We start from the raw sequence: 27,745 nt of genomic DNA, 5'->3' as shown, positions 1-27,745 counted from the left end.
GAGTGGTGACTTGGTACAGTTTGATTAATACAGCTGGAAATGGGTTTATCGCATGAAGTACACATTGTAAATCAGTGTCAATTCACAATCTCAGAGTAACTCAATTTTAATTAACTGGAAATTGTCTTCAAACGACTCAGAAGCATTTGCTGGTTATGTTGAAGTATTGTAGTTCTTTAAACAATTTTAAGAAATTCAAAAACTTTTAAAATGTTCCCTCTGATCTCACACTGACCAGTTTAATTTTTTGAGTCAATTAATTACCAGAGTTAACTTCAATGGGCAATATTTGCACAAATCCAATGGGCTGGATTCTCCGTTTGGGAGATTATGGGCGGGATTCTCCATTCCCCGACACTGATTTTGTAATCGACAATCGGGCGGAGAATCCCTTTTTACGATGGAATCGGGCGTGGCTCCTGTTTTCGGATGCTCCGCCCCCTCCAAAGCGGCATCATCATCACCGTTCGGACGGCCTCAGGACGTTACCTGAAGGCGCTCCCCCGATGCTCCGCCCCTGATGGGCCAAGATCCCAATCGCGCGGGGGAACGTGTGGTCTCAATGGTCGGGAAAAAGGCCTGGCGCCGCCAACAGTCGGGTGGGAGCCGTGCTGCTGGCTGGGGGAGGCTTCGGCGGGGCAGCTGGGGGGCGGTGGGGGGGGGACCCGCTGCAGGTCGTCGCCATGTGCATGCGAGGCCATGGACCCGGCAATTCTCCAGGCGTTTATGTCAGGAAGGCCATGTGTTTTACGTGGTCGGAGGATCGGAGCTGGGACCGCGCTGATTATTCCCATGTAAAACGCCAGGAATCATCCAGACATAGCCTGGAAATCAGAGAATCCAGCCCTATGTTCTCCTGCCGGAGATGAATTGCCTCTGATTTTCACTCAGACTGGGAGTGGGAATCCTGATCAGCATCACTAATCCTTGGCATGCAAATCTCCACACGAATTCCGCTATCCGGCTGCCATTTTGAGCAGATGGCTTGATAGCAAGGTCCGGTGGCTGTGCCCCCCCGCAATGCAATTAAGTCCCCGCACCACAGGATTTGCTGGGTTACCCCCCTCCCCCCCCCCACTGTACAAGGGTGACCTGACTCCTCCCCAGAGACCCCCATTCCAGAGACCCACCCATAAGAGAGACATCCACCGGAGACCCTCCATTACAGAGAGCCCCACCAGAAATCTCCCAATTTCAGAGCCCGCCCACCAGAGACAGCCCCGTCCCCTTCCAGAGACCCCTGCCTGGAAGCTAGAGAGCAATCCAGACAGTCAGTGAAAAATCTCTGCTTTAAAACTGACCTGTGCCCTACACCTGATGGCTCAGGCAGAGGAAGCAGCACCGTAAATTCCTAGAAGGCAAAAAGCACATCAGCTGGTTTTAAACCCCAACAGATCTTGATCTGCAAGACTTTAATTCACGTCAATGGTTTACTAGGCTGTAATTGACAGCTTTCACACAGCCAGCTGTCTGGAATTATTAATTTAATTTCCCTTCACACTTGAATGGATCTGAACTGTGAAACTAACCGCAATGTTTATAAACATTTAGCTCTGATTGACAGCTATTGGACCATATTAAAAGTAGTTAAGTACTTTCTGCATAGAAAAAGAAGAAATTAGAGCACTTATCTGCTTTTGGTGTGGTCAAAGAACTCCCTTAAAGAGTTACCCTCTTGGTACACTGCAAGATCCATCTTGCCTGGGCCATGCTGGTAAATATCTACACCTATTCTCACCCACATGAATCCCGGCCCAGAGATGCGGAGAATCACGCAAGCTTGTAAACTTCAGTGCCCAGCCATTACGGTTATTTTGATCCATTTACATCTTCCTGTTGCCATGGGGTGTGAACATCGATACTGCCACCAGCAGGAGACCAGTGCATTGGAACAGAATCTGTGCTGTAACGATCCTTCCTGTTGATACCCTTATTTCCCATTTCTTTTATTTTGTTGTTATCATTTTTTGATCCATGGATATTTAATGGACATATCCCTCTAAGTTGAGCAGAGGAAGTGAGGAACTCAAGAGTTGCAAAATACTACACTGTGCTCTGAAGATTTAGATTTTTAATACAAGAACTCAGACTTTCTGGCACCTGAGAGATCGGAGGGATTCAGTTCGATTGGTTGGCTGGTGGCCAATGGATTGACAAAGACTGGCAACGGACCGTGATTGGCTTCTGTCAGATGGAAAATTTTCAGAGGATCCAGAAAGGACAGAACTCTCCTGGATATTGAAAGAAGCCGTGAATTCCTCTCTCTCTCTCATTCTCCAAAAAGGTTTCTTGCCTTCTGGTTTCTGAATCTGGAGAGAAGCCTTGAGATCCAAATAAACCTACAGTGAGAACCATTACGGATGGAAAGCAAGAACCTCCAATTGAAGGTCTAAACTGAATGACGTACTGGAAGACATCCTTCTGTAACAAAGACTTCTATCTTATTTACTTTTTGAATTATTTTCCTTCACACCCCCTTCCCCCCTCTGTGTTTGTCTGTCTTGTGCGTGCGCAGAGGGTGGGGCGACCTGAAGAAGAGAGGTTAGGAATTAGATGATAGTTAACCAGTTGAATTATTAGGGCGGCATGGTGGCACAGTGGGTTAGCACTGCTACCTCACAGCTTCAGGGACCCGGATTCAATTCCTTGGGCAACGGTCTGCGTGGAGTTTGCTCTTTCTTCCCGTGTCTGCGTGGGTTTCCTCTGGGTGCTCTGGTTTCCTCCCACATTCCAAAGATGTGCCGATTAGGTGGATTGGCCATGCTAAATTGCCCCTTAGTGTCCAAAAGGTTAGGTGGGGTTACAGGGATAGGGTAGGGGCGCGGGCTTAAGTAGGGTGCTCTTTCCAAGGACGGTGTGGACCCAATGGGCCTTCTGCACTGTAAATTCTATGATTTAATTATAGTTAATTGTTATTAATTAAAAATTAATTGTGTTAAAATTTACAAACCTGGTGACTGTAGTTATTGAGCAGCCAAAGACCAAAGATATTTTTCAAGAATTAATAGTTAATTTCAATTGTGTGCATCAAAGGGGCTGGAATTGACAGTGCACTAGCACAGGGTGCCGTGACAACGCCCACTCCACTACCGGTGGTGAACGGCAGAGAATCCAGCCCAATGTATTAAAAATAATTCAGAGTCCCCAGGTGAGATGCCATTTGTACACCATCTGTGGACATGAATGCCTCACGCCGCGTCTTCTCATCCCCTCCGACATGCACGTTTTGTCCTTATTTCTATTGAATACTTTCACTTAGGCTTTTATTTATTACTTGGTATCTGAGCTCCGGACAATGTTCGAAACAGAGTTATTTATGGCACAAGAATTCTCTTCAATATGGTTCTAGTAGGAGCAAAATATTAAACTGAGGTTCCACTGTGGGACGGTGTAATTACAGTGTGACAGATTTACTTAAACAGTTTCTGTCATATGATGTGGACTTAGGAATTTATGATAGGAAAAAATAAGCAGCATAACAATGTGACAACAGGGACTAAGATTTTATAGACCAAAGTGGGTACAAATGTAAAACTTAGAAAAAATGTTATAAAGGAGCACAGGACTTAGGAGCTGGAGTTTGGTCCTTCGAGCCAGCTCTGCAATTCAACACGATCATGGATGATCTTGTTGTGTCTCTACTCCACTTTCCTGTCTGCCCCCCATAACACTTGACTTTGTTTGTCCATCAAAAACCTGTCCAACTCTGCCTTGCATCAAATTGAATAACCCAGCCCCCCTCTATTCGTTGGGAATAATTCCGTATACTAACAACCCTCTCAGAGAAAAAACATGTTCCTCTCAGTTTTATTTTTAAATTGCTTCTCCTGGTTCTAGTCTCCACCATGAGTGGAATCATTGACCCAGCATTTACCATTGGGTCTCCTCTCAATGACAGATATACAAGCATCATGGGCGGGATTCTTCATTCCCAGCTGCATGTTTCCCAGCTGTGTGCCGTTCCCAGGTGGTGAGATTCTCTACTCCTGCCGCTTATCAATGGGATTTCCTATTGACGCCACCTCACGCCAATGGGAAATCTGGGTTTGGGGGTGCGATGCCGGCAGAAAGAGAGAATGTCAACAGGCGGAGAATTCTGGCCCACATATATTTTTAACAATCATTTCTTGCTGGTGAAACATCAGATTGCCTCACATTTTCTGCTCTCCATTTTCTGGCTGTGAAGAAGAACAAACTGGTGCATAAAAAATCATGGAGTTCAAATGCATTTGAGGCAGGGCTTAAAGCCTGGGCCTGTGAATAGGCATCTGTGTCTCTGGCACTAGACATGCCTGGGTTTATACCAATGCAGTCTCAATTAATGCAGAACAAAAGTGTTTGTTTACTTCTCAAAGTGTAGAGAGGTATTTCTGCAAATGTTTCACCTGCAGTAGCTCAATAGAAATGAGTCTGACCCATTGGCCTCAGCCCATGTATTAGGATGATTTGTCAACCGTTCACCATGGTATGCGAGGCAGACCAGAATTATACAAAAAGGTACCAAAAACCAGCAAGACCTCAAATTAATGCAGGACTTTAATTAGTCAGTCCCAGAGGATCACACTTCCAAACTATACAGTGCTTCTGATTAAGTCGCATCTGATGTAACTAACTTTAACCTTTCACGTTCTGCAGAATGTGAAAATGTTTTTCTATCACCTAGGGTGAACAAAAATACAATTTGCCAGTCTTTCTGTCAGAGGCTGGGAGACTTGAGAAGGCAGCCGTACTTTGTTCAAGCAGAAAGATGTCGATGCACCCAGAAAGGATTTGTCTTCCTGTTCGACCTCCACCTCCCACCTGTTGGGAAGAGGACATTTCCCCTGGCCTCCACTTGGTTGAGCAGTACGTCGAGGGAGGCATGGCTAAACCTTTGACGCCGGAGGTCCCTGTTCTCATTAAACCATCTCAATCGGCATGGTGGGTAAGTTGCTGTATGGACAACTTTTCAATATAGTGCCTGGATATGTCAACGAGGAGTGCACCATCCAGCCCGCTTGTCGTCTGAAACATGGAGAAATTCCAGAATACTTGGGTGGGATTCCCCGTTCCCTCCGCCGTCCGTTACTCAGTGGAGTGCCATTCGATGGAGGTGGGATTCTCTACTCCAAGCGCTTGTCAATGGCTTTTCCCATTGAAGGCACCCTATTCCATTGAGGGTGCACTGCCTTGGGAAAAGTGAATCCCAACAGTTGGAGAATTCCGACCCATAATTAATGAGACTGGGGCCTCGCAAATACAGCACATTTCCCAGTGGCTGACATAGAATTTATAGTGCAGAAGGAGGCCATTCGGCCCATCCCTTGGAAAGAGCACCCTACCCAAGCCCACACCTCCACCCTATCCCCATAACCCAGTAACCCCACCTCACCTTTTTTGGACACTGAGGGCAATTTATCATGGCCAATCCACCTAACCTGCACATCTTTGGACTGTGTGAGGAAACCGGAGCACCTGGAGAAAACCCTCGCAGACATGGGAAGAATGTGCAGACTCCACACAGACAGTGACTCAAGCCGGGAATCGAACCTGGGACCCTGGAGCTGTGAAGCAATTGTGCTAACCACTGTGCTAACGTGCCGCCATGGTGGGAAACACTCTCTGTCAATGTCACAGGACCCAGTCCTGAAAGGGAAAACTCCACTCCATGTACTCAGCAAGGTCAGGCTGCAATGTGGTTAACTCATTTTAAAATAGAAAATAGCAAGCTGGATTGAAGTGTGTCTACGTGAAATGTCAGCCTGTTTATTTCCTCTTTCTGAGGCTGGTGGACCCAAGTGTGTATTTCCAACATTTTCTGCTTCTGTATCTCATTTGCAACATTTGTGGTTTTCTCCCTCTGGTTATCTAAGGGGGGAATTTTACAAACTATTTGATCCTGTCAAAGTCAAAGCTCGGCACATCCCTCCCATCCACCGCTTCCCCTCCGCTGTGACAGGACTGTAACATTCCAATCACAGGCCTGATTGTATTCTGGATTTTGGTACATGTGAAATACAATGTGAAATTCTTGGGGCAGCACGGTAGCATTGTGGATAGCACAATTGCTTCACAGCTCCAGGGTCCCAGGTTTGATTCCGGCTTGGGTCACTGTCTGTGCGGAGTCCACACATCCTCCCCGTCTGTGCGTGGGTTTCCTCCGGGTGCTCCGGTTTCCTCCCACAGTCCAAAGATGTGCAGGTTAGGTGGATTGGCTATGATAAATTGCCCTTAGTGTCCAAAATTGCCCTTAGTGTTGGGTGGGGTTACTGGGTTATGGGGATAGGGTGGAGGTGTTGACCTTGGGTAGGATGCTCTTTCCAAGAGCCGGTGTAGACTCGATGGGCCGAATGGCCTCCTTCTGCACTGTAATTTCTATGAAATTGCCTGAATTGGGTATTTTTCAGATCGATTTTGTACAGGTATCCTTGAAAAGTACCGTTTCAAAATCATTGTAATTGTATTTCCTTTTGTTTTGGATATATTTTGAAAGGAAGGAATGGCTGGTGTGAGAGAGAGAGCTTGCGGGTGAGGGATATCTCCTCCTGAAACAGGATGAGACATATTGCATAGAAGCAGGGATGGTGGTTGAAGATGTCTATTGAGGGACTTCATGTTCTGATGGGAGTGGGAAGAAAGACTGCGGCAGGTTCTTAATTGGCAGGTCCATGTTTTCACTTCATTTATCAGGAACCTTTCCTCGTCAGCTGAGCATAAAGTCTTGTTGTGGGATGTACATTCCATTCTCTTTCTCCCATAATTGACAGCGAATCAGATAAAGTTCTGTTTTTGCTTGGTTCATCATATCCTATTTATTAAGTAAAAAGCTTAAAATCTTTCTGTATATTGAAGAAAGTAACGTAGGAAGGAATCTTACCATGTTTTTTTGAAGTGTCGGTTCCGGTGAGAAAACTGGCGAGAATTCCACCAGTGACTATGGCAGGAAACCTCATCGAATATTCAGCCTCGTTAACAATTTCTATTGTCTATGTGAGTCACAAAGTGCTCGTGGCGGCTTGCCTTTGACTGCTCGCCCCTGTAATGTAATCACTGTAAACACTTGGCTGTTCCCTTTAAAGGCCTCCCCAGTACTTGTGCCAAGTCCGTTCGGGGGTGAATGGCTGCCAGAAGGTCATCAAGGAGGCATACGGCATGCTTGCCTTCATTGGCTGGGACATTGAGTATTAAAAGTTGGCAAGTCATGTTGCAGCTATATAGAACCTTAGTTCGACCATAGTTGGAGTACAGTGTTCAATTCTGGTCGCCACATTGCCAGAAGGATGTGGAGGCTTTAGAGAGGGTGCAGAAGAGATTTACCAGGATGTTACCTGTATGGAGGGCATTAGCTATGAGGAGAGATTGAATAAACTTGGTTTGTTCTCACTGGAATGAAGGAGCTTGAGGGACGACCTGATTGAAGTCGACAAAATTATGAGGGGCATAGACAGAGTGGATAGTCAGAGACTTTTTCCCAGGGTAGAGGGGTCAATTACTAGGGGGCATAGGTTTTAAGGTGCAAGGGACAAGGTTTAGAAGAGATGTACAAGGCAAGTTTTTTACACAGAGGGTAGTGGTGCCTAGAATTCACTGCCGGAGGAGGTGGGGGAAGCAGGGACGATAGTGACATTGAAGGGGCATCTTGACAAATACATGAATAGGATGGGAATAGAGGGATACGGACCCTGGAAATGGAGAAGATTTTAGTTTAGATGGGCAGCATGGTCGGCGCAGGCTTGGAGGGCCAAAGGCCTGTTCCTGTGCTGTACTTTTCTTTGTTCTTTGTTCTTTGTTCATGGGGCGAGCACTCACCAAACATCTGGATGACGTGGGGCAGTGGCGTCACATCCTCTACCCATGACCACCAGACGTGCATCAAGCAAGGTCACCATTCCCGCCTGGGAGGCAGTGACCGCGATAGTGAGTGCCAGCTCGATCCATAAGAGGACGGGGTAACAGGGCCGGAGGAAGATGAATGACCTTCTTTGTGCTGCCAAGGTGAGTCTGTTTCCTAATATTTTCCGCTGCATCCCTTCACACACCCATCACACCATCACGGTGATCTCTCACCCAGCTGCCTTATGGGTTCCCAATATTTGTCATGGCACCCCCCCTCCCCCCCCCCCAATCCCCATGGTTCCCCCCAGTAGATAACATGCTCCTCACATCCCTGCTCCCACGCATGCCAGCCTTCATCGCTATCTGACCCGACAGGCCTCCTGCCTATACTCTTCCCCATTTCTCTCATTGCAGGACAAACTCAAGCACAGTCAGCGTGCGTGGGTACAGCCTGCTAGAGCCATGCCTGAGCTGATGCCCTATGTGGAGAGAGCACTTCAGCTGACCTGCGAGGTGCAGGACTGCATCTGGGCAAGGGGCAAGGTGGGGGCAGCAGGCAAAAGTGAGAACCCTCAAGCCATGCAGCCATGTGAGATAACTTTCTCCCATCATTCATTCCCCGTGGTGCACTAATATAATTTCCCTTCTCTTGCAGGTCAATTAGTCAACCAGCCCGGACCATCCTCACACCCTCTGGAGACCACAGACACGAGCTGCTCTGAGGGAGGCATCACAGCTGTCACCCACATCCTAAACCAGCGCAGATGCTCACACCTTGGTGGGTGCTGCCTGTTCCGATCATTACAGAGCTACTGGAGCTACAAAGGCAGAGAATCAGGAAGGAATGACAGCATCCCTCCTCGGACTGTAAGGCCGACTGGAGGAATCCCATCACCTTCTGTCCGAGGAGATAGTGCTGTCACTCCAACTCATAAAGGCCAATACTGTGAGGCTGGTATCCGCAGTGGAGACATAGGTGCAGGACATGGGCTCCAGGCAGGGGATGTCTGCTCAATGCTTCAGATCATGACCTCCATAGCTGAGGCCATGAGCTCCATGGTGCCAAGCTCCAACAGCATGGTGCAGGCACTAGTCGGAACCCACGAGTGTCAACACCAGAGGACAACAGGGATTCACTTTCGCTGCCCCTCCTGTCCATGAGGAGGCCCAGGGGCCCCAAGGCTCCCGTAGGGAAGAGGATTAGCATGAGTGCAGTTTTGGGCCTTCCACCCAGGTCATCTTGGGTGTGTCGAGCCCATCTAACTTCAAAAAATGAAAACAAATAAAAAATTGTTTTAAATCTCCCCTCCATGTGAGCGACACATCTCCAGCCCCAGATACCAAGAAGGGCAACACTGCAGCATCTGTGCAGGCTGAAATTAGGCCGGGACCCTCAAGGTACAGACCCCCAGGGGACACCCACAAAGGTCATCTCAGGCAATAGGCATGAAAGGAAGCAGGCCACCTCAATCTCAGCTGCAGATCCTGGGGATAAACCTAGATGAGACAGGAGTGTGAGGAAGATTAAGAAACTCCTGAGATAACGATACTGACCCACACCTGCTGCACCCCCTCAACCCGCTGGCCCAAGTTGAACTTATCTGTCGTCGTCCCCCGAATCCTCTCCGCTACCCCCTCTGCAACCATGCCCCTGAATGGCAATGATGACCTGAGTGCTCACCTCCGATATCCCCTTCGGAGGTGAGGTCGGCTGGTTCTCGTTTTCATACAGCTGTTGTAAATCAGGCCGGCGACCGATGAACATACAACGAGGCGGGAGGTCTTGGCAGGAGGGCTCGCTAATTGTATTGTAATGTATTAAAATGAGGTTCCTGGACTTTTGTGGTGTTTTTCTCGTTAGGCCACCGGCAAGTGTCCTAGAAAATCGGACAATGTGGCCTCACTAAATTTTCTGCCCATGCCACCGTTCTCGTTGATAGCTAATGTGGGTCAAAATCACCCCTGATGAATTTACATTAATACTGCATACATGAGCTCAGGACACCCCAAAGCGCTTTAAGGTACTTTTTTCGAGCTGGTCATTGATCTAATGTAGGCAAATATTGACAGGACTTGAGGAGACAAAGGCAGGAAATCTTCCATCCTCGTTTACGGCTGGGATTTTCCAGTGTCGTTGAAAGAGAATGGAGTGTTGGTTGGAATGCCAAATTCTCCATTCTCGCTCACAAGGGGTTCCACCACGGTTGAGAGTGGAGTCTCCCGCCCAAAGGGTGGAATTTTCTGCCCTTCCCCCGCCTTTGCTGCACATTTTATGGCAGTGGCGGCAGCACACCACTTGGCGCTGGTGGGATCTTCGAGACCCACCGATTTCTACGTCATTTTGCATGGCTTGCCCGGTCACTGGAGGGTGTGGGGGGGGGGGGCTCGCTCGCCTTTGGCAGGACAGGAAGATCCCTCCAGCAGGAAGGGCTGGAAAATCACACCCAAAGTTCTTTTCAAGTTTCTCAAATTTGTGGTAATGGTGGGGCATGGGGTTTGGTGGGGGTGGATCATAGGGTGCCAGGCATCCACACTGCAGCTCAAAATTCAGAGTCAGGTCTAGAGTTGGAACCCAATACCTTCTATCCCAGAGACAGGAATGTTGATGACCAAAGGCTCACTCTGGTAATAAATGGTTAGGTGACATCAGGCTTCAATATTAAAAGGCTTGAAGTTGTAGAGGAAATAAAGAAAAGAATACAGATAATGGTTGCGATCGACCGGCCAATAGATGCCGGGATATTCCTCTTCAGGGATTTACCTGGCTCGCCAGACCTCGCAAATTCCAACGCGATCTCATTAGATGTCACGATGTGAATCCCGCCCATTGATGGGCGAGATCACTTTTTAACAAATCTGCATATTAGAGTAAGACAGCTAGACTTACTCTAATATGCACTCCCACGATCTACCACTGTGTTGGGATCTAATCCCCTCCCCTCGGACACCTTGGGTGAATGCCTCCACAAACAGGGACCAGATGGAATGGCACTAGTGAGGGCCACTCAGGGGATCAGAGATCCCCAGGTGCTTGCCCTCTGGGCAGGGTGGCATCATGGCACTGCTGGTGCCTCCCAGGCATCCTGGCAGTGCCACCTGGGTGTCAGCCTGGCATTGCCAAGGTGCTAGGACTCCCTTCTTGGTGAGTTGCCGCTTGGGGGGCCGGGAGTTTCAGAGGTCGAGAAATTGGGACATCATTTAAAAGTGGTGGTCCTGATCTCAGCCCGCACTGAGGACCTCTGGCAAGCGGAGCTTCTCAGTGCAGAAAACGAGATTAAGTGTGGCCTCGTCGCGGAGTTCCCCGCCAAGGCCCCAGTCTACCCAAATGGCCGTTCAATAGCGGCTAATCGCGATATAGGACTCTGTTCCTAGTCAGGTAGATTGCGCCCAATGAGTTGAAGACCTTGGCATTACTGGGAAAGAATAGCTTAGAGTAGGTGTGTAGGGCGACATGGTAGCACAGTCATGAGCACTGTTGCTCCACAGCGCTAGGGACCTGGGTTGGATTCCCGGCTTGGGTCACTGTGCGGAGTCTGTACATTCTCTCTGTGTCTGCATGGGTTTCCTCCAGGTGCTCTGGTTTCCTCCCACAGTTCAAATATGTGCAGGTTAGGTGGATTGACCATGCTAAATTGCCCTTAGTGTCCAAAAAGGTTAGGTGGGGCTACTGGGGTAGGGTGGAGCTGTGGGCTTAAATAGGATGCTCTTTCCAAGGGCCGGTGCAAACTCAATGGTCTGAAAGGCCTCCTTCTGCACTGCATATTCCATGAGATCATTGTGTCTGATTCAACACAGTGGGAGTGTGTGAAGATTGAACTTACAAAGAATGAGCAAGATGACTCCCATAACAAGAAATTCATTTTTTAAAAACATGAACTGCACACGTAATAAATAAATTGATGATAGTGTATGCGATAAAGTGGATTAAAGAAAATGTGGGGGCTCAGGAACATTCATAATTGATGTGTTGTAAACTTGCTGTATCTAGCATTTTGGCTTTAGGGACCTAATCAGCATTCTCGCAGTACTGAAAGATAAACTATTTCAAGGAAAATCATTTCATATACAAACAGGAAATGGAATGTGTCACAGAGCACCGAGCTTCCTCAAGCCCAAACTATTGCATTTAAATTCTGAGCAATTGAAACAATGGATCATAGACCTGAATTCTTGGTTTCCCTGAAGTACTGGTAATTCAGGAACGAATGGCTTGTGGGTGAGAAATGCAAAGAGATGTAAAGTGATCAATGAACTGCTCATATTTGCGTATTTGACATTTTAGAAGAAAAAATAAGAATAGAGTTCGAAGCATCCTTTCTTACCTCAATTCGTCTCCTGTAATTTTAATGTAATCATTTTCTATGTAACCATTAGTATGTGCTGAAGGCAGGTACTTTACATTTTTGTGATCCTGGTTTTGTCGTGATGCATTTTTGGTTTAATTTTGGGGCATTAAAAATAAAAAATGATCCCTGATTTCTAAGCTTTTAAAGTTGATCCAGAAATCCTTACATTCTCGAAAATGAAGACATATTCTGCAGGTGAAGCTATTTCCAAGTGGCTTCATCCTAACATTAAGGTTAGGATGTGCTAAAAGCCATGTGGGAACTCTCTCGGCTACCCTTCTGCTAATGTTAATAGAAATCTCGCAGCTGAGCCCTCTCTTGGAGCCGGTCACTGTCTGGCACTTGTGTGGCACGAATGTTACTTGCCACTTGTCATCCAAGCCTGGATATTGTCCAGGTCTTTTTGCATTTGGATATGGACTGTTTCAATATCTGAGGAGTTGAAAATGGCGCTGAACATTGTGTAATCATTAGCAAACAGCCCCACTTCTGATCGTATGACAGAAGAAAGATTATTGATGAAGCAGCTGAAGATGGTTGGGCCTAGGACAGTTCCTGAGGAGCAGTTGTAGTGATGTCCTGGAGCTGATATGATTGATCCTCAACAACCACAACCATCTTCCTTTGTGCTGGGTCTGACCCCAACCAGAAATTTCCCCCAATTCCCATTGGCTAAAATTTTGCCCAGTCTTCTTGATGCCACACTCAATGAAATGTGGCCTTGATGTCAAAGACAGTCACTCTCACCTCATCTCTGGAGTTCAACTCTTTTGTCCAAAGTTGTAATGAGATCAGGAGCTGAGTGATCCTGGTGGAAGCCAAACTGAGCTTCAGTAAACAGATTATTATTAATCAAGTGCCGCTCGATAGAACTGTTGATGACCCCTTCCATCACTTTACTGATGATCGAGAATAGATAATGGGGCGGGCAATTAGCTGGGTTGGATTTAAAGTCATAGAACATGAAAAGAGGCTGTTCGGTCCATCATGTCTGTGCTGACCATCAAGCACCTACTGACTCTAATCTCATTTTCCAACACTTGGCCCATAGCCATGTATACTATGACATTTCAAGTGTTCATTTAAATACTTCTCAAGTGTTGTGAGGATTCTTGCCTCCACCACCCTTTCAGTCAGTGAGTTCCAGACTCCCACCACCCTCCGGGTGAAAAGGTTTTTCCTCACAGCGCCTACAATCCTCCTGCATATTACCTGCCCCCTGGTTATTGACCCCTCTGCTAAGGGCAAAAGTTCCTTCCTATCCTATGCCCCTCATAATTTTATACACCTCAATCAGGACCCCCTCAGCCTTCTCTGCTCGAGGGAAAACAACCCCAGCCTATCGAGCCTGTCTTCATAGCTGAAATGCTCCAACCCAGGCAGCATCCTGGTGAATCTCCAGTGCAATCACTTCCTGCCTTTAGCGTGGCGACCAGAAATGCACACAAACTTCCAGCTGTGGCCTAAAGAGCTTTTTATACAGCTCCATCATAACCTCCCTGCCCTTATAGTTAATGCCTCGGCTAATAAAGGCAAGTATCACATATGCCTTCTTAACTACCTTATCTACCTACCCTGCTGTCTTTAGGGATATATAGACATGTACACCAAGGTCCCCCTGATCCCGTGTGCTTCCTAGGGTGCTACCATTCATTGTATATTGCCTTACCTTGTTAACCCTTCCAAAATGCATTACCTCACACTTATCAGGGTTAAATTCCATTTTCCACTGCTCTGTCCATCTAACTAGCCCGTGGATATCATTCTGTAATCTTAGGCTTTATTCCTCACTGTTTACCACACCACCAGTTTTTGTGTCAGCTGCAAACTTACTGATCATACCTCCTACATTAACGTCCAGATCATTAATGTACGCTACAAACAGCAAGGGACCCAGCACCAATCCCTGTGGGACACCACTGGACACAGGTTCCCAATCACAAAAACAACCTTCGACCATCATCCTCTGCCTCCTTCCTTATTGGAAGGATTCTTTGTGAGGATTTCGGCGGCAGTGGTGCGCAGGGGCCTTCTGGGAGTTGAGTAGCGACTTTAAAACCACTTACCTTTACAGGAGCAGCCCTTTGGATTTCGGCGGCAGTGGTGCGCAGGGGCCTTCTGGGAGGTGAGTAGCGACTTTAAAACCACTTACCTTTACAGGAGCAGCCCTTTGGATTTTGGCGGCAGCGGTGCGCAGGGGCCTTCTGGGAGGTGAGTAGCGACTTTAAAACCACTTACCTTTACAGGAGCAGCCCTTTGGATTTCGGCGGCAGTGGTGCGCAGGGGCCTTCTGGGAGGTGAGTAGCGACTTTAAAACCACTTACCTTTACAGGAGCAGCCCTTTGGATTTCGGCGGCAGCGGTGCGCAGGGGCCTTCTGGGAGGTGAGTAGTGAATTTAAAAACCCTTACCTGGTCCCGTGTCTGTTCTTCTTTTCTGTTTTATTTGTTTTTATATAAGGCGGGAACCGGAAGTTCGACCCGCGGACCTCTGGGAAGTCCCCCCCACAACTAATAAATTCTGGTGGAGAGGAAACCCGAGACACTACACGTGTAGTGTCTCCCACCCGCCCTCCTCCTCTAACCTAATAATAAGACCCATTGGTGTGAGGTAAGTGCCATATTATATTATTATTATATTATTAGCATTGTGCAGGTCAAGGTTCGGAGGTGCAGGAGCAATCTCTGTCAGCGAGAGAACCTGAGAACATCTAAGACACTCAGAAGGTAAGAAGGTAAGTAAGTGATTTTTACTTATTTTTACTTTTATACCTTTTTTCAAATTGTGTGTGTCGGGGGGAAACTGAAGTGACATCACAGAAAAGCTGTGGCCAGAGTGGCTAGTATTTGGTAACTAATTAAACATAATAACTTAATTATAATTTAGAGGGATATCTAAGCCAGAGATCGGAGAGTACTATAGTTAGCTATCGCATTTCTATTAGAAATCTAGTGCTAGGAAACAGATAGTTGACAGTAACTTTGAAATTTAAAAAAATATATTTTTTTAAAAAAGACAAATTTTAATTTTAATTTTAAGTAATTGACGCAATGTCAGTTAGAGGGGTGCTGTGCTCTGACTGTGAGATGTGGCAGGTCCGGGAGGCTTCCAGCGTCCCGGATGGCTTCATCTGCAGAAGGTGCACCCAACTGGAGCTCCTCACAGACTGCATGGTTCGGTTGGAGCAGCAATTGGATGCACTTAGGAGCATGCAGGTGGCGGAAAGCGTCATAGATCGCAGTTATGTAAATGTGGTCACACCCAAGTTGCAGGCAGAGAAATGGGTGACCACCAGAAAGGGCAGGCAGTCAGTGCAGGAATCCCCTGTGGTTGTCCCCCTCTCGAACAGATATACCCCTTTGGATACTGTCGGGGGGATACCCTATTAGGGGAAAGCAGCAGCAGCCAGAGCAGTGGCACCACGGCTGGCTCTGATGTTCAGAAGGGAGGGTCAAAGCGCAGAAGAGTAATAGTAATAGGGAACTCTATAGTCAGGGGCACAGAAAGGCGCTTCTGTGGACGTGAAAGAGACTCCAGGATGGTATGTTGCCTCCCTGGTGCCAGGGTCCAGGATGTCTCCGAACGGGTAGAGGGAATCCTGAAGGGGGAGGGCAAACAGGCAGAGGTCATTGTACATATTGGTACTAACGACATAGGCAGGAAGGGGCATGAGGTCCTGCAGCAGGAGTTCAGGGAGCTAGGCAGAAAGTTAAAAGACAGGACCTCGAGGGTTGTAATCTCGGGATTACTCCCTGTGCCACGTGCCAGTGAGGCTAGAAATAGGAAGATAGAGCAGCTAAACACGTGGCTAAACAGCTGGTGTAGGAGGGAGGGTTTCCATTATCTGGACCACTGGGAGCTCTTCCGGGGCAGGTGTGACCTGTATAAGAAGGACGGGTTACATCTAAACCGGAGAGGCATAAATATCCTGGCCGCGAGGTTTGCTAGTGCCACACGGGAGGGTTTAAACTAGTATGGCAGGGGAGTGGGCACGGGAGCAATAGGTCAGAAGGTGAGAGCATTGAGGGAGAACTAGGGAATAGGGACAGTGTGGCTCTGAGGCAGAGCAGACAGGGAGAAGTTGCTGAACACAACGGGTCTGGTGGCCTGAAGTGCATATGTTTTAATGCAAGGAGCATTACGGGTAAGGCAGATGCACTTAGAGCTTGGATTAGTACTTGGAACTATGATGTTGTTGCCATTACAGAGACCTGGTTGAGGGAAGGGCAGGATTGGCAGCTAAACGTTCCAGGATTTAGATGTTTCAGGCGGGATAGAGGGGGATGTAAAAGGGGAGGTGGAGTTGCGCTACTTGTTCGGGAGAATATCACAGCTGTACTGCTAGAGGACACCTCAGAGGGCAGTGAGGTTATATGGGTAGAGATCAGGAATAAGAAGGGTGCAGTCACAATGTTGGGGGTATACTACAGGCCTCCCAACAGCCAGCGGGAGATAGAGGAGCAGATAGGTAGACAGATTTTGGAAAAGAGTAAAAACAACAGGGTTGTGGTGATGGGAGACTTCAACTTCCCCAATATTGACTGGGACTCACTTAGTGCCAGGGGCTTAGACGGGGCGGAGTTTGAAAGGAGCATCCAGGAGGGCTTCTTAAAACAATATGTAGACAGTCCAACTAGGGAAGGGGTGGTACTGGACCTGGTATTGGGGAATGAGCCCGGCCAGGTGGTAGATGTTTCAGTAGGGGAGCATTTCGGTAACAGTGACCACAATTCAGTAAGTTTTAAAGTACTGGTGGACAAGGATAAGAGTGGTCCGAGGATGACTGTGCTAAATTGGGGGAAGGCTAATTATAACAATATTAGGCGGGAACTGAAGAACATAGATTGGGGGCGGATGTTTGAGGGCAAATCAACATCTGACATGTGGGAGGCTTTCAAGTGGCAGTTGAAAGGAATACAGGACCGGCATGTTCCTGTGAGGAAGAAAGATAAATACGGCAATTTTCAGGAACCTTGGATGACGAGTGATATTGTAGGCCCCGTCAAAAAGAAAAAGGAGGCATTTGTCAGGGCTAAAAGGCTGGGAACAGACGAAGCCTGCGTGGAATATAAGGAAAGTAGGAAGGAACTTAAGCAAGGAGTCAGGAGGGCTAGAAGGGGTCACGAAAAGTCATTGGCAAATAGGGTTAAGGAAAATCCCAAGGCTTTTTACACGTACATAAAAAGCAAGAGGGTAGCCAGGGAAAGGGTTGGCCCACTGAAGGATAGGCAAGGGAATCTATGTGTGGAGCCAGAGGAAATGGGCGAGGTACTAAATGAATACTTTGCATCAGTATTCACCAAAGAGAAGGAATTGGTAGATGTTGAGTCTGGAGAAGGGGGTGTAGATAGCCTGGGTCACATTGTGATCCAAAAAGACGAGGTGTTGGGTGTCTTAAAAAATATTAAGGTAGATAAGTCCCCAGGGCCTGATGGGATCTACCCCAGAATACTGAAGGAGGCAGTAGAGGAAATTGCTGAGGCCTTGACAGAAATCTTTGGATCCTCGCTGTCTTCAGGGGATGCCCCGGAGGACTGGAGAATAGCGAATGTTGTTCCTCTGTTTAAGAAGGGTAGCAAGGATAATCCCGGGAACTACAGGCCGGTGAGCCTTACTTCAGTGGTAGGGAAATTACTGGAGAGAATTCTTCGAGACAGGATCTACTCCCATTTGGAAGCAAATGGACGTATTAGTGAGAGGCAGCACGGTTTTGTGAAGGGGAGGTCGTGTCTCACTAACTTGATAGAGTTTTTCGAGGAGGTCACTAAGATGATTGATGCAGGTAGGGCAGTAGATGTTGTCTATATGGACTTCAGTAAGGCCTTTGACAAGGTCCCTCATGGTAGACTATTACAAAAGGTGAAGTCACACGGGATCAGGGGTGAGCTGGCAAGGTGGATACAGAACTGGCTAGGCCATAGAAGGCAGAGAGTAGCAATGGAGGGATGCTTTTCTAATTGGAGGGCTGTGACCAGTGGTGTTCCACAGGGATCAGTGCTGGGACCTTTGCTCTTTGTAGTATATATAAATGATTTGGAGGAAAATGTAACTGGTCTGATTAGTAAGTTTGCAGACGACACAAAGTTTGGTGGAATTGCGGATAGCGATGAGGACTGTCGGAGGATACAGCAGGATTTAGATTGTCTGGAGACTTGGGCGGAGAGATGGCAGATGGAGTTTAATCCGGACAAATGTGAGGTAATGCATTTTGGAAGGTCTAATGCAGGTAGGGAATATACAGTGAATGGTAGAACCCTCAAGAGTATTGAAAGTCAAAGAGATCTAGGAGTACAGGTCCACAGGTCATTGAAAGGGGCAACACAGGTGGAGAAGGTAGTCAAGAAGGCATACGGCATGCTTGCCTTCATTGGCCGGGGCATTGAGTATAAGAATTGGCAAGTCATGTTGCAGCTGTATAGAACCTTAGTTAGGCCACACTTGGAGTATAGTGTTCAATTCTGGTCGCCACACTACCAGAAGGATGTGGAGGCTTTAGAGAGGGTGCAGAAGAGATTTACCAGAATGTTGCCTGGTATGGAGGGCATTAGCTATGAGGAGCGGTTGAATAAACTCGGTTTGTTCTCACTGGAACGAAGGAGGTTGAGGGGAGACCTGATAGAGGTATACAAAATTATGAGGGGCATAGACAGAGTGGATAGTCAGAGGCTTTTCCCCAGGGTAGAGGGGTCAATTACTAGGGGGCATAGGTTTAATGTGAGAGGGGCAAGGTTTAGAGTAGATGTACGAGGCAAGTTTTTTACGCAGAGGGTAGTGGGTGCCTGGAACTCGCTACCGGAGGAGGTAGTGGAAGCAGGGACGATAGGGACATTTAAGGGGCATCTTGACAAATATATGAATAGGCTGGGAATAGAAGGATACGGACCCAGGAAGTGTAGAAGATTGTAGTTTAGTCGGGCAGCATGGTCGGCACGGGCTTGGAGGGCCGAAGGGCCTGTTCCTGTGCTGTACATTTCTTTGTTCTTGTTCTTTGTTGTTCTTCCACTAAGTCAATTTTGTATCCAGTTTTCCAATTTGCCAAATTGCCCTGTTTCCCATGGGCTCTTACCTTCTTGACCAGTCTCCTATGTGAGATCTTGTCTGAGCATTACTGAAGTCCAGGTAGATGACATCAAATGCACTCCCCTCATCTACACACCTAGACACCTACTCAAAAAATTTAATCAAATTCATAAGACATGATCTCCCTTTGATTTAACCTGTTTTTTGCGTACAAGACATTCCTGGGCAATTTTGCATATTGCTGACTGGATGCTAGTGTTGTAGCTGTACTGGAACAGCTTGGCTCAGAACGTGACAAGGTTGTTCAACACCTTCCTTTAATAGGGTGAAGGAAGAGATAGAAATAACTAACATTGATAAGCACCTTTCACAACCTCAAAATGGCCTAAAACCACAATAGCACAGTGGTTAGCACAGTTGCTTCGTAGCTCCAGTGTTTCAGGTTTAATTCCCGGCTTGGGTCACTGTCTGTGTGGAGTTTGTACGTTCTCCCCGTGTCTGCGCGGGTTTCCTCTGGGTGCTCTGGTTTCCTCCTACAGTCCAAAGATGTGCAGGTTAGGCGGATTGGCCACGCTAAATTGCCCTTGGTGTCCAAAATGTTTAGGTGTGGTTACTGGGTTACAGGGATAGGGTGGAGGTGTGGGCTTAGGTCGGGTGTTCTTTCCAAGGGCCGGTGCAGACTTGATGGGATGAATTGCCTCCTCCTGCACTGTAAATTCTATGAAAATACTTTACAGGCAATAAACTGCCTTGAAGCGTAACCACTGCAGTCATGTAGGGAACAGAAGTCAATTTGTGTGCAGCAAGCTCCCATATACAGCATGTCATGGGAGTGTCCCTTTAAGAACTGTTTTTGTCTTATCACATGGCTTCATTGATGTCATTGTGTGGGTGGAGCTGGGCTGTGGCTCTGGATTTTTACTTTTATTTTTGAGTTGGGAGCTGGTGTGGCTCTGGTAGTTGGTTTTCCTTTTGTTTTGAGTTTGAACTGGGTTTGTTCTGCACAGGTTGAAAAGAAATGTCTCTCTATCTGCATTTTAAAAGCTGTTTCCAGACTAATTGATAACTTAAAAGAAATAACTGTTTTCTGGAAGGAATTCAAACCTGCTGTTTTGGAAAGAAAACAAGAGTATCCAGACCAGGTCTTGAGTGCTGTGTGCTGGGCCACACCTTTGAAAAGGGGTTTCTGGTTTATGGAATCTTGTTATTACATTGGAAGTTAAAGGGGGGAATTTATTAAGGGTGATACATAGATTACTGTGGCAATGAGGGGTATTTATGTTTGTAGTTGATAAAAATGCTTACTGTGTGTGTTTATAAAAAATGTTAACTAAATTCGTAGAATAAAGCTTGTTTTGGATTAAAAGTACTTAAGGCCTCTGTTGAATAACACCTGAAAGCAGGGCCTTGTGCTCATCGCAACCAAAATCGATAAACAGTTGTAGGTCAGGTGAACTCTGAGATATACTTTGGAGTTTTCTAAACCCTGGCCCATACAAGCACTTCACTGGAATGCCAGCCTAGATTTTGTGTTAATCTCTGGTGGGGTAAAATTATCTTTGTGATCAAATACAACGTCAGCAAGTTGAGTTTCATTCTGTTTTGTCCATTCATTTTCTCCCTTCTTCTCTCCCCTGCTGACCTACTTGCTGGGAGATCCATGGCTGCCAGACCTCTTGTGTATTTCACGCAAGTTGTCATTCCACATGAGTGAGACAAAGAAGTGAACGTTAGAAGGCTATTTTAATTTAGAGAGCATTACAGTCCAACCTTGTTTTCACACCAATAATGTACACGTGCATTTTCCAATGGAATACACCAGTTGGCAGGCAAGAGTGACAAGACTGGGCCATTCAGCCCACTGCTCTGCCAGTCAGCCTGAAGCTATTTACACTGCGGAGATTTGCTAATTTGACACAAACTAGGAATCAATCCTGGGACTGTCTAGTTTATCTGGTTCATCATAATACTTCAGGTGGGCGTGACCATCGGCAAAGCCATCGGGGCATCAGTTAATATATTGCTTGCAACTCCTATAATTTTTTTCACAGTTAATTCAGTTATTGTTTTGGATGATAAAAGTGACTGATGTTGACGTTGAAGAACAGAACATTTCGTGCACACAATGTTTAAGTCCCTGGTTGATTATAATTTGCCCAGATGTACAATAACGCTCTGTCTATTGCGATAACATTAACTAGGTCAATGTCATCATAGACTGTACACTTGTTTCTGAATTTTCTCTGCTTATCATCTATCTCTTCCTCCTCTTCACGTACTTGCAATCAGTAAAATTGCAGCTCCATTTTCCCCCTAAACCAATTTGATGGGGTCAATTGCAAAACTTTCCAGCCCATACCAATGCCCTGGCTGAGCTGAGCTAATCCAAGACAGGGCAGAGAGTGAATCTAAGAACTTCAGCCTGTTTCATATTGCTCAGGTTTTCCTTTGGCAAACTCACTAAACCATAATGAGGCCCAGCTCGCTAATTTTCAAAGGGCCTCACAAATCTCCTCGTTCTAATGTCTGGTATGGATAGGCTGTAGGAGCGGTTTCAAGACCTGTGTATTGAGTCAGAATCCACGTGGGGTTATTCCCTGTGGCTCAACTCAGTACAGAGAGGAACAAACACAATGACAACCTGGATAAGATGGCTATTTAATCAAGCGTGTTACGTGTACACGGAGAATAGACCTAGATAGCTGCCAAGATCTGTTCTGCTGAATAAAGACCAGAACACAGTACTTGTACAATTTTCAAAAATTAATAGCCCACCCCTGTTGGACGTGCTCCAATCCCTGAAGCAGCTATGTTTAAACTTATCCAATAGAATTGCAAGCAATGTTTAAATTTCACCCAATGGAATTGCATTCAGCGCATGATTGATCCTCAACCTGACAGCTGTGCATTAATTGTCTGTGAGAAGTAGGACCAGTAATACCCACATCCTGCATTGTTTCACAAAGGCAAGATATCAGAAGTGACGTCCCCTGTGTGTGTAGAGCATCCAGGCATGGCGGGTGCGGGTGGTATGGATGTTGGCCTGTGGTGCAGGGTAGGGTGCGAGCAGACTGCCGGCAGGTGGGGTTCGGTCACCTTTTTGGTGGGTTGGGACACGGGTGTGTGGGACAGGGCTTGGTGCCAGGGGCATTGTGCTGGCTACTCACCCTGGCCGCCCTGAGGAGGTTGAGTAGCCTCTGCCATCTGTGCCCAGGCCCGGTGTACGGTGGCGGGGAACAGGATACCCCACCTCTCCTCCACAGCATCCAGCAGTGTCCTGAGTTCCGCATCTGCATAATGGGGTGCCTCTCTTCCGCTCTTGTTGGCTGGAATGAGTGTGTGTGGCGGGTGGAGTGCTTATATGCACTGTAACGTGTCAGCCCCTTGAGTGCCTGTCCCCACCCTGGCGAATTGGACGCCGTTTTGCACTGAAATTCCATTGGTTCCACGTGGCGCCAGTGCTGATCCATTAACGGATCCTGAATTGCTCTGGGAACGGCGCTGCTTTCTTGGTCGTAGAACATCACTGATTCAGTCCTGGCGTCAGTTCTTAGCCTCTGAAACAGAGAATCCAACCCAAGGTTCCTGCTTTGGTTTCAGGCAAAGGGAACCATCCCTATTTATTTTCTTTATTTGACTCTCAGATTAAAATTGGAATTGTGATTAGAAATGTAGCTTTATAAATAATCTTAATTGTGCTGATAGAGTCACAGCAACAACCTGCCAGCCTGGAATTCAGTTCAATCTACAATGTTAGCAATTTTCACCTTCCTCTCATTAATAAGTAATTAAGAATGATCTCAAGCAATTTGTGTTATCAAGAGAGAATCAATATCCTTCTAGTCATCTGCAGTAACAATGAATGTGGAAAAAACAGCATAATTCCTTAAAATGTATAGTCATCTCCTTGGGGATGGGGGGAATTCAGTCAAAGCCAGCTCTTGGAATAATCCTGCACAGGACAAGCACTCCATTTTAAACATATATTAATATGCACCTGTACACAGAAAAGGGCAAATTGCACAATTATGCAGGGATAAAAGGGTGTGAACTTTTTTTAATGGCCCTGACTTCAATCAGACATGAAATGCGCAATATAATGCCGCGCTGTGCCGGGCACGAATACGAGCGTGCCGGTTAGATTGCAGGGGAGTCTGAAATCGGAAACCGCGCTGGGCGCCGATCAGTTTCCAATCTAGTCGGCCCGCTCCCTTAGGCACGATCTGGATTCCGCTGTGGTGTGGCAAGAAACCAATAATCACCAGGTAAGGCCAATCTTTATCCCATTAAAGGGAAGAACCCCCTATCTAATGTCCTCCCATGATCTAACTGTCTCCTAGCGAGCGGTCACGCAGCCGCCCTTTAGCACACCTATTTAAAAACGTGAAGCTGGCAAAATGGCTGCTGCTGGGATCGGAGGACATGAGTAGCCATCTTGGAAAACGGGCAGTCAGCCCGGGGAGACAGGCCCGGTTGGGGAAATCGGCTGCTATCAGTGGGGGGTCGTCCCTGGGTTGGAGGGCGAGGGGCTCAGCACCCACGGGTCCGACACTTTGCCTGAACACTGGAGGCATTAACACCACAGGGACAGCAGCCAACAATCAAACACACAAGAGCCGGGCTGCAGCACTGCGGGTACCCCTGTGACCAGACAGTGGGTGTGTGGATCGGGGGGATGGTGTGGGGGGTTGGGGGGGTGGGGGTGTACCTGAGCCCGGTCCCAGGGCTATTCCCGGCTGGGGTCAGCGGCCCAGGGGACCAGGGTGCATGTGCAGGCGGGGTCCCCCAGCATAACTGGCTCATTGGATGGTACCTTGAGGTGGCAGAGAATGTAAGGGCGGAGGAGGCTTGGGGAATTTGACGCTACTGGCTGGAAGCCGTTACTGGTAGTCGGTCTCTCTCCCATTCCAATTCCTTACGGATATCATGTTATGGATGATATTGTGGACCCTGCAGCAGCTGCCCTCACGGTAATGGTGGCAGGCCAGGGGCCCAGACCCCTTAGAAGGCAGCAGCGTCGACAGAGGCTCGAGGCAGCATTCCATGTGCAGGGGCACGCCTCACACGCTGAGGACCCGGCAGCCCATCAGGTCAGGAAGTGACCCGATGTGTTGGGTGCTCTGGATCCGTGGAACACATACAGGCCACCAACACTTAAAATAGTGCAACACTATTTTATTAAGTTAGAAACTGTTGAACATGCTTTCACTGTGGGTTAACACGATGTTAGATTAAACTAAAGACCTATACCTGTCCTAACCAGTCTATGCACTCAGCACATGGTGAAGATCTGTGCTGTAAGCTGTAAGCTCTGTCCTTCTAGGAGGCTGCATCCCGAATGAGCTGGAACTCTGATGCGCCCTGTCTTTATGTGAGTGTGCTCTAACTGGTGATTGACTGCGGTGTTGTGTGTGTTGATTGGTCCCACTGTGTGTTCATCAGTGTGTGTGTATCTGCACCATGATATACTGGTGTATATTATGACATGACCCAGAGGGGGGAGGCTGAGATGGACCAAGGCATACAGGTGTTGCTGGTCTTTTGACGAGATGTCAAACAGCTTGTGCCGCAGTAGGCTCCGCCTCAACAAGGGAACAGTGCAGCACCTGTGCCATGTCTTTGCAGACTTGGCACCACATGGAGGAGGGGGATACCCACTCCCGGTGGCCGTCAAGGTCACCGCAGCCCTGAACTTTTACGCCTTGGGTTCATTCCAGTGCTCGTGGGGGACTTTTGTGGCAATTCCCAGCCAACAGACTATAAGTGCATCCGTGAAGTCACCGATGCCCTGTTTGCCCGGGCAGCTGACTGTATAAACTTTGACCTGGACCAGGCCTAGCAAGATGCCCAGGCAGCAGGATTCTCTGCCACTGCCGGGATTCCCGAGGTCCAGGGGGTAATAGGTGGCACGCATGTCGCCTTGTGTTCACCGCGCAGTCCAGAGCACCCTTCATTTACAGGAAAGGGTTCCACTTACTGAACGTGTGTGACCACCACCTCAAGATAATGCACGTTTGTGCATGCTTCCCAGGGAGTGTGCATGACAACCACATCCTAGCGCAGTTGGACATCCCCGGCATAGTCGAGGGACACCCCAGGATGACCAGTTGGCTCTTGGGGGATAACAGGTACCCGCTTAGGTCCTGGCTAATGACTCCGGTGGGGAGGCCGGAGACGCAATATAATGAGGCCCATGTGGCCAACCAGGCTGGCACTGAGGGGTGCATCAGACTGCTGAAAATGCGGTTCCGATGTCTCGACCGCTCTGGTTGAGCACAGCAGTACACCCTCAGGAGGGCTCCCCGCTTTGTGGTGGTCTCCTGTGCCCTCCAGAGACTGGCATAGCAGCGGGGCGATGTGCAGAAGGTGGAGGAGGTGGAGCCGGACCAGGAGGGGCCGGAGGACGAGCCCGGGGAGGAACCGCAGGACCAGCCCGTGATGGAGGTCAGGTGGCAGCGGCGGCGGCGAGGTTCCGGCACGTCAGTCGGATGAAGAGACTCTCATCCTAGCCCGTTACTCATAGGACATGGCTTTGTCCTCCATCTTATTGCTCCCCTTCCCCTCTTCACTCCCACCGCTCTCCCCTCCCCCCACGTCCCGGTCTGCCTCTTTTTCTCCACTCACTCCCGCCCTGTTCCCCGCTTCCAGGATCACTCCATGGACCTTTCTCGGCACTGTCAGCGGTTCAATATACAAGGCAGAAGGGTGACGATAACCTGCTGTGAGGGGAACTCTGGTGCTCCTCAATCTCTGCTGTAGTCTGACTCCAGTCTGTCCCTGACAGTGCGCTCACACCCTTCACCTGCACATTGTATGCCTTGGGGCGGGGGGGGGGGGGGGGGGGGGTAAGTTCTAGGACCACCATGTCTGTGGGGCTGGGGCTGGGGGAGGGCAAACCGGGGAGGGGGTGCAAGCCGGCTCGCTGTATGGAATAACGTCAAAGAAGCTTCTCAAGTCTCTGGTGTAACATGTGTTAATGGTGTACAGTCGTACAGCCTAACCACCCGATGGTGTGGTTTCCACCCTCCCCACCCCCGTGCCCGTTCGGTGATCCTCAATCTTTTTAGTTTCCGAGCTCTGTGTTTAGGCCCCAGAACACACATCAGAGGTGCAAGCAGCCTGCTGCTTACCACGCCATGTGACCTTTGATGCCTTTGGTGGGCATCCTCTGGAGCGCCTTGGCCCGGGACGTCGTCTTGCCAGTGGCACATGCCTTGCCGTGCCACCCTGTTCCCCCTACTGACCCCAAAACCCGCCATTGTCAGGAATGGGGGGACTTGGGAGAGCTGGTGATCACCATCGCCTCCCTGTAGGGTGGCACCGGTTTGGCCTCCAGTGCTTCCTCCTGCCGATTTGTGCCCATAGCAGTTATCTTGAGATGGAGGGGCAGGTGGACTATGCTCCAGCTGGCTCTTCCAGCCCTGGCGGCTCCCCATTGTCTGAACCATGGTGTCGATGCCCTCAGTGATGACCCTCTGTGACCTGGCTATGCTCTGCAGTGCCTCGCCAATGGCCACGTGCACCTGGGGCACGTTCCTCAATGACTTGGATATGCTCTGAACCACCTCGCAAGGTCCACCTGAGACTGGGACACGGCCATAGCCATCACTGACTGAACAACGCCTTGGATACCACCACTCAAGCTGCTGATGTCGCGTGCCAGGCTTTCCACTGCTGTGCCACCCAAGCAGTGTTGGCGACGATGCCACGCATTGCCGATGCCAACTCCTGCGCCCATAGCTTTTGGGACCCGCTGGAATGTTGCTGACATCCCCCTCTGAATCTCACAACCGCAACATAGTGTCTGCATCATCCCCGGGATAACCTGGTCCGGAGCCTCGAAATAGGGTTGACACACGACTGGGACCCAGACCTCCGACTGCTGTCCCTGCTGGACATTCCTGCCTCCACCTGATGTGCATCAGTAACTGTATGGTGCTCCTCGGATTGTGCCTCAGAAACCTGTCCACTATTCCCCCCCACCGCGGTGTGTGCCTCTGAGCTGGTGAAAGGTGGGGGTGATAGCTGTGACGCCTCGACGGTGGAATCCTCGGATCTCTCCTCTGAGGTGTTCTCTTGGGAGGCAGGGGGGCCCCACTTCGAATGGTCCAGCACCATTAGCTGGAGATGCTGCGGGAGAATGGACAGGTGATCGGATAGTGGGGAGGATCATTATGTTTGGCATAAACAACACATGTGTGATAGGTCATTTGGGTGGGGGCCAATGGATACTTACTTCTGTGGCACAGGCCAATATTGAGGTCGGTGACCCATCTGTCCTCGGCCAATTCTGCAATTCCAGAGTCTGTTCCTCAGAGGGGGTGAGGACTTTGATGTCCTGCACCCCGCCACTCATATGGGCCCTTTCCCGTCTGTTCTGGGCCAACTTTCCCTGTGGGGGTGTAGAGAGGGAATTGTGAACCGCATACTTCATGCACCGCAAGGTAGTGGTGGGGAGGCTATGGTGGGGGGTCAGGTGTGGGTATCACGGCTGGGCATGGGTGGGGTGCGCCTGTAGGTGCCAGAACGTAATGGGGCGGGAGGTGGTCTGGTGCCAACCGCAGG

General features: G+C 48.5%; 1 protein-coding gene across 1 annotated transcript in view; it reads left to right on the top strand.

Annotated features, from left to right (window-relative positions):
- The window catches only part of LOC140398257 (neuromodulin-like), a 232,277-nt gene that overhangs the window by 49,448 nt on the left and 155,084 nt on the right, over nt 1-27,745 (top strand). The window lies entirely within an intron of this gene.

The sequence above is a fragment of the Scyliorhinus torazame genome, chromosome 21 (assembly GCF_047496885.1).
Source record: "Scyliorhinus torazame isolate Kashiwa2021f chromosome 21, sScyTor2.1, whole genome shotgun sequence".
Lineage (NCBI taxonomy): Eukaryota > Metazoa > Chordata > Chondrichthyes > Carcharhiniformes > Scyliorhinidae > Scyliorhinus > Scyliorhinus torazame.
The sequence above is the reverse complement of the archived record's forward strand: the minus strand, read 5'-3'. Positions and strand labels throughout refer to the sequence as shown.